Raw genomic sequence first — 15,655 nt, forward strand, 5'->3', positions numbered from 1 at the left:
ACGGAAGCAAGGAGAAGATCTCGACATATTCGTCCTTCCAGATCTTCTCCTTCACTTCCGGTTTCAAGTGAGCCCCCAGGGGCCCCTCAAAACAGACATACACTTCCCCTTTCGCGGAGTCCGCCATACGGACATCCTCCGCCGCTGCCTTAGCGACCGCTGCAGCTCCCGCAGCACCTCCACCCACGGCCGATGCCACCACCGACCCGCCCCCCGCCGGCGCCTCAACCTGTACTCCCGCCGCCGGAGCAACCCACACAGGAACTGGGGAAGCCCCCACAGCCGTACCCCCAGGACGCCCAGACAAAACACTCATTAACTGTGAAAGCAAAACCCGCAACCCCCCATCCCCCGTCACATTCAAAGGAACAGGCCCCAACCCCAAATCCCCAGAGGACTCACCAGGCTGACCCGAAGCCGATGCCCCAGCAGCCGCAGGCCTGGGCGTCCGCTCCCTGGAACCGCCGGCCGCACTCCTGTCATCCAGCGCTGTTGAAGGTCCCGCCAAATCCGCTCACCGGCCGCCCTCCTTTCCGGATTCGCCAGCTCCTCTTCAGCATCTGCAGCACAATCAGAAAGGGAAGAATCAGAAGGAGAATATTCCCCAACTGCAGTTCCAGACCTGCCATGCCGACTCCTACCACCAGGTGGCGCCCTCTCACTGTAGCACTCTGGATCCTGCCGACCTCCAGCCAGCCCATCTTCCCTCACAGGCAGAGAGACGCTGACAGAAGATCTCCGAGCTCTGGCCTCCCCTGCACTCCCGGAGCTCTGCTGCTGTGCTGTACGCTGCTGGGCTGCACTCAGAGAAGGTGAGCCAGCCGTGTCCCTGCTGCCTCCGGGCCTCCTCTCCTCTGCAGACCTGGCCCCAGAACGCTGCCTAGAGCCCGACCCTGCACTGGACAGGGCCGGCCCTGCCTCCCCTCCTCCACTCTGCCGGGCCTCACGTCGGGCAGATGAAGAGACCGCAGCCGCCATCACAGGGGGACCGGCAGCTCCGGCCGTCCCCCGTTCACTCCTGGTGCCCTTCCTCAACGATCTCCGGCCTGACACCCCCACCTCAGGGACGGCCGCACCACCACCCGGGCCGCACAGTGGGGAAGGAGCGGAGGGACCAGCAGCTGCCCCCCCTCCTGCATCCTCTGCCCTACGCCCTGACACTGTCCCCCGGGAAGCGGCACTGGAAGTGCCCCCACACACTGTACCTGCCATCTCCCGGGAAGACCGCACAGGGCTCAGGCACCGCCGCCTGCTAAGGGGAGTGGGCTCAGGACTCAGACGCTCTGGAGCCCTGGATCTACGGGACCCGCGCCGCAAGCCAGGGAGGGGGCCAGCCTGCACCCCACTCCCGATCCCCAGGACCCCCCGCAACTGTTCCTGCACCCAAGCATTCCCATGAGACGCTGCAGCAGCCCGGAGGTGGGTGAAAAGATCATCCAGGGACGACATGGCACCTTCTTCTCGCTTCTACACGCCGACTGGTGAGTACCCTCCCCCCCTGGGGCACCCCCCTATATACACTCCTCCCCCTCCCCTCCAGATGACCTCTCTTTCACCCCACTCTCGAGCCACCTGCTACTGTCCCTTAAAGGAGCAGCAGCCATTTAACCCTTTAACCCCCATTCTCTTGAAATATACCTCTAACCCCATTAACCCTTACTAACATCTGGGAGGGCCACTAAAACCCCCGTCAAGACGCCACTACGCCAGGGGTTCCCCCGCTCCGTTTGCTCCCAGTACAGCAATCATACCTCCATTATACATACACTGTACAGCAATCATATATTCAATATACATACACTGTACAGCAATCATACCTCCATTATACATACACTGTACAGCAATCATACCTCCATTATACATACACTGTACAGAAATCATACATTCATTATACATACACTGTACAGCAATCATACCTACATAATACATACACTGTACAGCAATCATACATCCATTATACATACACTGTACAGCAATCATACATTCATTATACATACACTGTACAGCAATCATACATTCATTATACATACACTGAACAGCAATCATACATCCATTATAAATACACTGTACAGCAAGCATACCTCCATTATACATACACTGTACAGCAATCATACATTCAGTATACATACACTGTACAGCAATCATACATCCATTATACATACACTGTACAGCAAGCATACCTCCATTATACATACACTGTACAGCAATCATACCTCCATTATACATACACTGTACAGAAATCATACATCCATTATACATACACTGTACAGCAAGCATACCTCCATTATACATACACTGTACAGCAAGCATACCTCCATTATACATACACTGTACAGCAATCATACATCCATTATACATACACTGTACAGCAATCATACCTCCATTATACATACACTGTACAGCAATCATACCTCCTTTATTCATACACTGTACAGCAATCATACATTCATTATACATACACTGTACAGCAATCATACCTCCATTATACATACACTGTACAGCAATCATACATCCATTGTACATACACTGTACAGCAATCATACATCCATTATACATACACTGTACAGCAAGCATACCTCCATTATACATACACTGTACAGCAATCATACATCCATTATACATACACTGTACAGCAAGCATACCTCCATTATACATACACTGTACAGCAATCATACATTCATTATACATACACTGTACAGCAATCATACATCCATTATACATACACTGTACAGCAATCATACATCCATTATACATACACTGTACAGCAATCATACATCCATTATACATACACTGTACAGCAAGCATACCTCCATTATACATACACTGTACAGCAATCATACATTCATTATACATACACTGTACAGCAATAATACATCCATTATACATACACTGTACAGCAATCATACATTCATTATACATACACTGTACAGCAATCATACATCCATTATACATACACTGTACAGCAATCATACATCCATTATACATACACTGTACAGCAATCATACATCCATTATACATACACTGTACAGCAATCATACATCCATTATACATACACTGTACAACAATCATACCTCCATTATACATACACTGTACAGCAAGCATACCTCCATTATACATACACTGTACAGCAATCATACATCCATTATACATACACTGTACAGCAATCATACATCCATTATACATACACTGTACAGCAATCATACATCCATTATACATACACTGTACAGCAATCATACATCCATTATACATACACTGTACAGCAAGCATACATTCATTATACATACACAGTGACTGTACAGCAATCATACATCCATTATACATACACTGTACAGCAATCATACATTCATTATACATACACTGTACAGCAATCATACATCCATTATACATACACTGTGTCTGTACAGCAATCATACATCCATTATACATACACTGTACAGCAATCATACATTCATTATACATACACTGTACAGCAATCATACATCCATTATACATACACTGTACAGCAATCATACATCCATTATACATACACTGTGACTGTACAGCAATCATACATCCATTATACATACACTGTACAGCAATCATACATCCATTATACATACACTGACTGTACAGCAATCATACATCCATTATACATACACTGTGACTGTATAGCAATCAAACATCCATTATACATACACTGTACAGCAAGCGTACCTCCATTATACATACACTGTGACTGTACAGCAATCATACATCCATTATACATACACTGTACAGCAAGCATACCTCCATTATACATACCCTGTGACTGTACAGCAATCATACATCCATTATACATACACTGTACAGCAATCATACATCCATTATACATACACTGTACAGCAAGCATACCTCCATTATACATACACTGTACAGCAATCATACCTCCATTATACATACACTGTACAGCAATCATACCTCCATTATACATACACTGTACAGCAATCATACCTCCATTATACATACACTGTACAGCAAGCATACCTCCATTATACATACACTGTACAGCAAGCATACCTCCATTATACATACACTGTGACTGTACAGCAATCATACATCCATTATACATACACTGTACAGCAAGCATACCTCCATTATACATAAACTGTACAGCAATCATACATCCATTATACATACACTGTGACTGTACAGCAATCATACCTCCATTATACATACACTGACTGTACAGCAATCATACATCCATTATACATACACTATACAGCAAGCATACCTCCATTATACATACACTGTACAGCAAGCATACCTCCATTATACATACACTGTACAGCAAGCATACCTCCATTATACATACACTGTACAGCAATCATACCTCCATTATACATACACTGTGACTGTACAGCAAGCATACCTCCAATCCATTAATAATGGATTGGATGTATGATTGTTGTACAGTCACAGACACAGTGTATGTATAATGGATGTATGATTGCTGTACAGTGTATGTATAATGGACAGGGCTATCTTTAATTTTGATTGGACCCTGGGCAAGCAATTTTTTTTTGGGGCCCCCCGCTCCCCCACCCCCATCCCACACACACTCGGGATCAGTACAGGATCAGTAATGTAATGTATGTACACAGTGACCTCACCAGCAGAATAGTGAGTACAGCTCTGGTGCATAATACAGGATATAACTCAGGATCAATACAGGATAAGTAATGTAATGTATGTACACAGTGACCTCACCAGCAGAATAGTGAGTACAGCTCTGGAGAGAAGGTGTGTTCTGCTGAGCTCCAGAGTTTCCCAGAGAAGCAGTGATTTTCTTCCACCCCTCCCCAGGTGTGTGGCAGACACCTGGGTAGGTTTTCCTGCTATGGAGCCCCGGGAAGCTGGGGCTTCATCTTGCACCCCCCCCCGTTCTCGGCTGGCGGGGTGTGCAAAGGAAAATGCAACAGCCAGTAGTCAGGATGGGGTGAGGAGATCCACCAGGGTACACAGCCATGTGGGGCCCCCTCCCCCGACCTCAGCTGGGAGCTGCAAAGCTTCCAGCAGAAGCTCATCCAGGCAGCGGAGTGGAAAGTCTGCATCTGTTTCCTCAGAACCCCAGCAATGGGGGGTAAAGGGGCCCAGAGAATCCCTGGCCAGCTTTGGGTCCAAAATCCAGGCCAAGATGGCTCAGTATGAACAGCTCGGAAAACAACTAAGAGGCCTCAGAGAGGAGCTGAAGTTTGCAAGACTGTTGAGACCCAATTAGCTCCGAGCAGGCTATAACTACCCCTCCCCCTTACTACAATAATTAATTAAATAATAACTGACACAACAACAATTCAACTTTTCCGTGTGTGGGGATCGGCCACAGCTTTATTTATAAAATTACTTATATAAATAACAATTTAACTGTAACAAAGACACCGATTGGCTTCTTGCCAACCCGAGAGGTGCTGCCACACTGTCCTGTGTGGAGGTCTACCCCGGGTTGACCCCGCTTTCACCGTCTTCTTACCGCCAAGCTGTGACTTACAATAAACAGAGATACAAAAAGGGAGGGAGGGAGGGCAAAACTCCGGGTCCTGGGCAGATTGAGGGGGGAAGGGAGGCACCACAGCTATAAATACCCAGGGGAGGGCCCCTGAAAGCCCGGGAAACTATTAGACCCCTGATTGGTGCACTCCTTCCCCCCCACCCATGGGACATACCACTATAGTTAGCAACAGGTTTTTACAGGCGGGGGAGGGGGCTAAAAAACATTGCCTGTATATTTCTTAACCCCTTAACTGCTCACCAGTCAGGGGGCAAGCTAGTTATGCACAGCTTGCCCCTCCAGACTGTTGAGACCCAATTAGCTCCGAGCAGGCTATAACTACCCCTCCCCCTTACTACAATAATTAATTAAATAATAACTGACACAACAACAATTCAACTTTTCCGTGGGTGGGGATCGGCCAAAGCTTTATTTATAAAATTACTTATATAAATAACAATTTAACTGTAACAAAGACACCGATTGGCTTCTTGCCAACCCGAGAGGTGCTGCCACACTGTCCTGTGTGGAGGTCTACCCCGGGTTGACCCCGCTTTCACCGTCTTCTTACCGCCACGGAGGAGACCAGTTAGCCCTACACTGGGCTCCGACCCCCACCCAAGAGATACTGGATAGCCAACACCTGGGGCCAACTCAGCCCCCCGAACACACCCAACACATTTCCTCTCCAGGAAAGTCGCCCAACACATTTCCTCTCCAGGAAATTCGCCCAACACATAACCTCTCCAGGAAATCCGAGGTACCTGCCGCCAGGTCCTATGTTTTTGCATTTTATTTTATTTTTTTTATTTTTTTTGTATTCACTAACTCTTGTGTGAACTCATTTCTCAGACTCGCCCATACACCAAAGAGTGCCGCAGCACTCGCACCACCTTGCGGAAAGCCGCTCGCAAAACAAAAACACATGTGGAAAACATCAAACTGGGCGAAAATAGCAACGCAACATGCAGATCGCCCGCGCCCCACGCGCTGCGCTACCCTCTCCGGAAACTGAGCCCTCTCCGCCGACACCGACACAAAAAGAGAGCGAATCCCAAACTCACAACACCCCCTCCTACAAAGAGAAGCCAAAACCCAAAACAGACAATCGAGGGCGGGGAGCATAAAAGAAAAAGGGGGGGGGAGGCCCCCACCGCAGTCCAGTCAACAATAGGACGACAACCGGAAAAAACAGTCATTCGTGGACCCTCATGCAGCACAAGCTGTGTGTCCCAGATCGCCTAAGCAATCTCGGACCGACGGACCTGAAAACGCACAAAATAGGCACCCAAAAAACACATCAGACACCCAAGTGTCATGGAAGGAGACGAGGAGAAAGAAAGTGCCCCATCCACCTAGCCCCGAAAAAAGCCAGAGCAAAACCTCGGATCAGAAAAAACGACGCAAAAGCGACAACCAAAAATCCGACCCACAGCCGCCACCAAGCGACCCAAAAACTGATAGGAAAAAACGGTCGCCGACAGCAAGGCCACCCGCTCACGGGCCCAGCCCCTAGGTATACACCAACATCCCACCAACCGCAAAGCAGAAAAGAAAAATCACCCCCCGCCATGCGGCAACCTCACCCCACTGCATCGCAGCACAGTGGGAAAGCACCCTTTTTTTTTTTTGCACTGAGTAGTAGGTGATTCACACGAACAGGTGAAGATACCCAGCGTCACATACTAAAAATGTTAATTGGATACATGCAGAATACAGCCCAAATCTCGAACCTCCTTGGATAGGAGACACAGCAGTTAACTTATTTTATCACAGCCTATCAAAACGAAATAGGAAGTCAAACAGCAGAACCTTGTAGGTACAAAAAACAAAACCCCTATCCACAGACACATTTGGAACCTTCGGGACCCTCCTTGACTGTAGACATCCCGGCCTCCACACCAACCCCAACTACTCGCAAGCGCCTCACCGTGAGTGCGACCAAGTCGCAGGAGCCACTAAAGCGGACCAAGAAATACACCAATCTCCACGATGACCCACAGGCCGAAAATTTAACCACAACTGTATCACTCAGTCCTACCCCGGGACCCGAACCCGAGGTGGTCTCCCATTCCACAGCCACATGAGCAAACCTTCCGACTCCACCCGAGGGAGCAACCTCCGGAACCACTGCCAGAGAACGGGACAAAGCGTCAACACCCAATACCGACCCCAGGGAGTACAGCCGCAAAATAAACCTTATCTCCAAACAGCGAAGCACTAGGTGCAACAAGCCGAGCGCAGGAAGAAAGCCGAAAGAAAGAAATAATAACAGTGACAACGCCCCAAATGTCAGACCGACAAAACGCCCCCGATCACTCAAATCACACCCAAAAAAGAAAAGCATCACCAAATTATAGCGCAATCAAGCACAGGGGCCACGCCAACCCACACAGTACCGTTACAATCCTAGAACATGAACTGCCGAAGCAAGCACCCAAAGTCCCACAACCAACACCAAAGGAAAAAGCGCAAACAAAAAACCCAAGCATGGCAGAAACCCACTGACTACCAAGACACCCAGTAGTAAACCACCCTGCAGCACCACTGAAAAACCAAAACACCACACCAACAACCAACCAAACCAGCCACACCCGGGAACAGAGCGAGCTCCCCATGAGCTGCAACGGGGGACTGAAAGCAGGCCTGTCCACTGCATCACGCCTGAAAAAACCCCAACCAACCGGAACGTCAGTGTGTTGTCTTCCTGGCGCTCGAGTTCGGCACATCGCGGATCGGGTTGACAGGTTGCTGGGTGGGGCTGGAGAAGACCCAGCAGTCATGGTACATATTGGCACCAATGACAAAGTAAGAGGTAGATGGAGTGTCCTTAAAAATGATTTCAGGGACTTAGGCTGCAAGCTTAAGGCAAGGACCTCCAAGGTAGTATTTTCTGAAATATTACCTGTACCACGAGCCGTACCAGAGAGGCAGCGGGAGATAAGGGAGGTAAACAAGTGGCTCAGAAGCTGGTGTAGGAAGGAGGGGTTTGGGTTCATGGAGAACTGGGCAGACTTCGACTTTAAAGGAAACAGATTTCTGACTATAGCTAAAGACCATTATCTGTCCCAAATGGTGCAGGGCCTGACCAGAGGGGGCGCCCTACTAGACTTAATATTTACCAATGTACTGAAACTGGCAGAGTAATTAATGTGCAAGTAGATGGACACCGAGGAAATAGTGATCATAATGTAATACATCATAACTTGTTCTTCAATAAGGGAATCTCTCGAGGGGCCACAAAAACAATGAACTTTCGAAAAGCAAAGTTCGATCAACTCAGAGAAGCCCATAACAATATAAAATGGGATAATGTCCTCAAAAATAACAATACTGACACGAAATGGGAGACTTTTAAAAATATCTTAAATTTTCACTGTAAGATGTATATACTTTATAGGAATAAAAGGGTCAGAAATAAAAGAAAACCAATATGGATGAATAAAAATGTTAAGGGGGCAATAAATGACTAAAATAAAGCATTTCAGTTACTAAAACAGGACAGCAGTGAAGAAGCATTAAAAAGCTATAGAGAAAAATGTGAAATATGTAAAAAACAGATAAAAGCCGCAAAAATAGAGACAGAAAGACTCATTGCCAAAGAGAGTATGACTAACACCAAAATGTTCTTTAATTATATAAATAGCAAAAAGGTCAAAAATGAAAGTGTTGGCCCTTTAAAAAATGATGAGGAAGAAATTATAAACGGGGATCAGGAAAAAGCAAATATACTAAAATTCTTCTCCACTGTATTCACTGAGGAAAATGAAATGCCAGGTGAAATACAGTGTGATAAGGTAAACTCCCCAGTACAGGTCACCTGTCTAACCCAGGAAGAAGTACAGTGCCACCTACAAAAAATCAAAATAGACAAATCACCAGGTCCAGATGGCATTCACCCCCATGTTCTAAAGGAATTAAGTAATGTAATAGACAGACGCGGAGGTGTTGAGGGGCATGTGTGGAACTCCGCTACTCCTTGCTGGGATTTGAATAGACTGGCCCAGACCCTTTCTTGTGGATGGAGAGTGGAGCTGAGTAAAACGATCAGACTTTACATGTGATGAATATCTAACAGTGCAGAAGCCGGTGAAACCATTGATTAATACCCCGGCAATATTCTGAACAGCAGCAGCCTCTTGCACTGGCCCCATGTGGAATGGACAATATTGGATGCCTGACTCTCTGCCTGGTCACTCCTCCTAGCGATTTGGAGAAACCGGGACTCATGGACTAAATTGAACAACTTGGTCTTAGCAGAATTCCTCTCTCATGAAATTGAACCCCTCCCTGGACCCAATAAGATCAGTGACTCTGGGGGGTGATTGCACTGTCTACCAGGGGGAGCGTGAATACGCTAATGATTCCGTAGTTGCATATTAGTATGCTATATTTGGTGGTGGATATTTCTGGATCAGGGTGTGATACCCAAGGTTTTAAGCGCTCCCCAGAGCCATATGGGACTGTGAATTCTTACTTTTGTATGCTGTAAATAACGGGATTTAAATTCTCGAGTGGGAGGGGCCTATGGTGTATAAAGTTGCTAAGTTGGTCCGTGATATCCCCGTAGTAATACATACACCCCACAAATATAAAGTGAAGAGAAATAGTGGGTGAAATGGCCCCTAAGGTGAACCCCAGAAGATCAGGGGGTAGCTCGCCACAAAAAGATAAGGGGGCTATGGGTAAATTGGATAAAATATGGAAGTCTCCAGCTGTGGGTATAAAAACTAGAACCCAGAAGGATCTCTCCCCTAGTAAAACAGGCTCTAGGTACTCGGTCTTGGAGGTGGAAGAAACTGAGGAAGGGCAGTCTGTGCCCCCTATGGGAACACAGATGTTGGAGGAGATCTTGGGAGGGGTGAAAAAACTAATTGTGCAATTGAGGAGATAAATAAACAATTAGGTGTGGTATCTACCGAGGTATCTCTGATAAGACACGATATGACTAAAATGAGAGATAGGATTTCCAGACTGGAGGAAGAAGCCCCTAAAACAGAAAATAGGATTAAGGTTTTGGAGGAGGAGGTTAATGACTTGAAAAAGGAGAGGACATCTGTTAAAGATAAGCTCACAGACCTTGAGGATAGATCCAGACGTTGTAATATAAGGATGGTGGGGTTTCCTGAGGGGGTGGAGGGGGGGGGGGACTCTGCCATACAGTTTCTTAGTAGGTGGTTGAAGGAGGGGATAGGGGAAGGGCATCTTACCCCAATGTTTGGGATTGAACGAGCTCATCGGTGCCAAGGCGTATTCCCCCTCCGGGGGGTCCCCCTAGGACAATCCTAATTAAGTTATATACCTCCCAGGACAGGGATACTATCCTTAGGAGGGCAAGAGAGATGAGGGACCTACAGTATAATGGACAGAATATTTTTCTATATCCGGATTTCTCTTGGGAGACCCAGAGGAAAAGGGCATCCTTTCGGGAGATAAAAAGGCGGCTAAAGAACGCAGGGGTGCCCTTCTCTCTGCTGTTTCCAACGAGACTCCGGGTTGAGCATAAGGGAAAGGTAACAATATTTGGAACCCCACAAGAAGTCTCAGATTGGATGGATAAATAAGGCATCTAATATAAGGCACTACTGTGGCATTAGGGGTTGGAAGTATTAGTTGAGTAATAATGTTACGTCTCGGGGGGGAGGGGTTGGGGGGTTCTCTGGGGTGTCACTAGGATACGAGTGCATAGTAGAAGTACGGTGCATTATGGGGAGAGGGGGGGGTGCGGGGGGGGGGAGGATAAGGGAAAGGAGGGAGGGATGGCACGGGATGATCAAAAGAGGTTTTTTTTTTTTTTTCTCTCTCTTCTTCTTCTCTCTTTTCTTTTTTCTCTTAGGCAAATATATCTATGCTTAAATTATTAGCCTGGAACATACGAGGTATGTCGGATAGAATTAAAAAGTGTGCAGTCTTCGATTATATTCGGAGGTGCCTTCCTGCGATCATATGTTTAGTTGAGACCCATAGGTCAAGAGATGAGCAGATACTTCCAAGGAAGTGGGCCAAAGAAGAATACCACTCCAGACTCTCTTCCTACTCCATGGGAGTATCAGTATATGTTCACAGGAGGGTACCATTCGAGACTAAGAATGCAAAGGTAGATAAGTATGGTCGATATGTATTTCTTTATGGAATATGGGAAGATAGGGCAGTCATCTTGGCTTTTGTTTATATTCCTCCATCTTTTAGAGTGGATGTTCTGAGGGACCTCGTGAGCTATAGCGAAAGTAAGACACATTCGGCATTATGGATAGTTGGAGATTTGAACAATGTAATAGACCCTAGTATGGACAGATACAAATTAGGTAGGAATGTAGGGGGGAACGAAACAGCATTGGCGAGATACTGTGGAGAGATGAATTGGGTTGATGGGTGGCGGAAACTAAACCCAGGAGTAAGACAGTACTCATGTTTTAGTACCTCATATAACACCGCTTCCCGAATTGACTTATGCCTGTGTGATAAGAATGCAATGACCTGGACCAGCAGGGTGCAGTATAAAGCTAAAACCCTATCGGACCATTGCCCAGTGGTGGTGGAAATTGGAGGTAAGGTAATGGGTGGGAAAAGGTTGGGCTTTCGGCTCAACCCCCACTGGATTGAATTAGTGGGCGACCAGGACTGGTTTAGACAGGAAATAGAGGCATTCTGGGAGATTAATCATAAGTCCGCAAACCCTCAGGTGGTATGGGATACTATGAAGGCATACTTGAGGGGCCTATATATAGGGCGAATCAATAAAAAAAAAAAAGGAATTCTCACAGGAAGAATCAGTACTGAATAGTAAAGTGGCAACATTAGAAGCAGGGATAGAAGAGGATAGTGGTGGGAACAGCTGTTAGAACTGAAGGCAGCTCAAGAGAAATATAAAGAATATCTACTTAAAAAGGCACAAAATAAACTATTCTTCAGTGGGCAATTTAATTTCTTTGAGAAAGGGAAACCAAATAAGACACTGTCAAGATTACTTAAAAATCAAGGCGACGAATGTGGTATTATGGCTCTGAGGAGGGAGGATGGCAGCATAACCACAGATAGAGAAGAAATAGCCCAAATGGTTGGCTCTTTTTTCTCCATTCTCTATATGGGCAGCGATATTAATAGGGCGGAGGTAGCGGAATTCTTGAGGGGAATTAATATTCCGAGTTTGACAGAGGATGTCAGGGACTCCCTGGATGACCCAATCTCCCTCCAGGAATTGGAGGAGGCATTGGCATCAATCCAAGGGAATACATCCCCTGGGTCTGACGGCATTCCTTTCTAGATATATAGAATATACTCAACCCTGCTGCTTCCAAAACTGCTGGGTATCATTAATGAATCCTGGAGGGGGGGGGGGGGGTTCTCCCTAAATCTATGTGTGAGGCTAATATTAGACTCATTAGGAAAAAAGATAAGGATCCCTTGGATTTGGGCTCATATCTCCTTGCTTAATACAGATATAAAGATAATAGCGAAAGCACTGGCAAGGAGATTGGATAAAGTAGTGGAGGTAGTGGTGGGCGGTGACCAGGGAGGGTTTAGGTCAGGAAGAACGGTTCATGACAATATCCACCAGGTGTATGAAGCAATCCAGAGTGGATCCCGTGGCCCCCGCTCCATTCTGTCATTGGATGCTACTAAAGCTTTTGACAGGGTGGAGTGGGAATACCTCTGGGAAGTTTTGAAGAGGGTTAGGGTGGGCCCGAGGTTTTTGAGTTATATTCAGCTACTATACACTAACCCCGAGGCGAGTGTGGTGGTAGATGGAACCCCCTCCTACCCATTCAAACTAAGTAGAGGAACAAGGCAGGGCTGCCCCCTCTCACCCTTTTTATTTTTAATTTATATTGAACCCTTAGCTGCTTGGATAAGAGATAATGATGTTTATGAGGGATTTGGAGTAAATGGAGAGAAGAGTAAGATCTTGTTATTTGTAGATGATATCCTCCTTTTTGTAACTAACCCACAAGAAAAAATACATCGTATCATTAAGATGTTCGAGGCATTTGCCCCTCTATCTGGGTTGGACATAAATTGGAGTAAATCTACTATGCTCCCCCTGGATGAAGATATGGGGGAGACGGTGGGAAGACTATCCGTGTTCAAAAAAAATGAATGTTTCCATTATCTGGGAGTAAAAATAGCAGCCACGAATGATAGGTTTGTGATTAACAATATACTGCCCCTTTTGAATAGTTTAGCAAAGAGAGTAGAAGTATGGATTAAAATGCCCTTCTCTATGTCAGAAAGGATGGCGATAATAAAAATGGTGGTCCTCCCACAGATCCTTTTTTTTCTTGCTGCCTCGCCAGTGTGGATCGGCAAATGCTGGTTCCGGAAGATAGAAGTGATACTGGGTAGATTGTTATGGGGAACAAAAAGGGTTCGTCTGAAGTACAGATATTTTATGGCCCCTGGAGATAGGGGGGGATTGGATATGCCCAATTTCTTTGTTTATTACATGGCCGCGCAGTTGGTACGAATCGTGAATTGGAGAAATTTTAGATATCTGGAGAAGATTGTAGTAGAAAAGGAGAAAGTGAACATATATGAGGTGTTGGAATTAGATGATTATGAGGAGAGTGGGTCAAATAACACGATGTTATTGTATAAATATAGGAAAGTATGGGAAAGATTAAAGGGAGAATTACATGTAGGAAATAGTTTTGGGTTCACACCCCTATGGGGTAACAATAAATTTAAAGAATTGGTGAAGTGTGAGTCAATTTTTTGGGATAGTAAGGGTATAAAACGACTGGAACAATTATTTGATTAAGGACAACTCTTTTCATTTGAGCACATAAAAAGGGGGTATGATATTAGTGATAACGATTGGCTGTACTATTGGCAAGTTAGTCATGCATTCCATAACACGATAGATAAGGAGATATATGTAGCACAGAAACACAATTTCATAGAAGCACTAACTCAAATAGAGCACTTTAAAAAAAAAAAAGGAATATCAATTTTGTATAAGAAATTAAATAAGATTATTGGAGTAAGGGGGATCGACAGAATTAAAGACAAATGGTCCGGAATAGTGGGTACTGTGTCTGAGGAAGATTGGGACATTATGGCCCAAAATATAAGCAAGGTTTCTCGTAATATGGAACATAAAATTACACAATTTAAGATATTACACAAGACCCACTATTCCGCGCTTCATTTACATAGGATAGGGGTGAGACTCACTTCACAGTGTGTTAAATGTGGTTTGGAAGAGGCGGACTATTTACAAAAGTAATGTAATAGACAGACCCCAATTTTTTATATTCAGGGACTCTATAGTGACAGGGACTGTTCCCCAGGACTGGCGCATGGCAAATGTGGTGCCAATATTTAAGAAGGGGTCAAAAGGTGACCCCGGGAATTATAGACCTGTTAGTTTAACCTCGGTAAATTGTTTGAGGGTTTCCTAAGAGATGCTATTTTGGAATATCTTGATAAAAATAAATGTATGACCCTGTATCAGCATGGATTTATGAGGGATTGATCCTGTCAAACTAACCTGATCAGCTTTTATGAGGAGGTGAGCACAAGACTGGACATGGGGCAATCGCTGGATGTCGTATATCTGGATTTTTCCAAAGCATTTGATACGGTTCCACATAAAAGGTTGGTGCATAAAATGAGAAGGTTTGGGCTGGGTGAGAATGTGCGCAAGTGGGTAAGTAACTGGCTCAATGATAGGAAACAGAGGGTGTTTATTAATGGTACTTATTCTGATTGGGTGACTGTTACTAGTGGGGTACCACAGGGGTCTGTCTTGGGTCCTGTCCTATTTAATATATTCATGAATGACCTTGCAGAGGGGTTGAATAGTAAAGTAGCAATCTTTGCAGATGACACCAAACTGTGTAAAGTGGTAAACACTATAGAGGACAGTGCACTGTTACAAATGGATCTGGATAGGTTGGAGGTTTGGGCTGGGAAGTGGCAGATGAGGTTCAACACTGATAACTAAGGTAATGCAAAAATCCGAGCTGGGATTATGTATTAAATGGAAGAACACTTAGGACGACTGACATGGAAAAGGACGTAGGAGCCTTAGGTAACAGTAAACTTAGCTGTAGTGACCAGTGTCGGGCAGCTGCTGCCAAGGCTAATAAAATCATGGGGTACATCAATAGGGGCATAGATGCCGACGACAAGGAAATAATGCTACCGCTG

Source organism: Hyla sarda (assembly GCF_029499605.1).
Source record: "Hyla sarda isolate aHylSar1 chromosome 2 unlocalized genomic scaffold, aHylSar1.hap1 SUPER_2_unloc_18, whole genome shotgun sequence".
Classification (NCBI taxonomy): Eukaryota; Metazoa; Chordata; class Amphibia; order Anura; family Hylidae; genus Hyla; species Hyla sarda.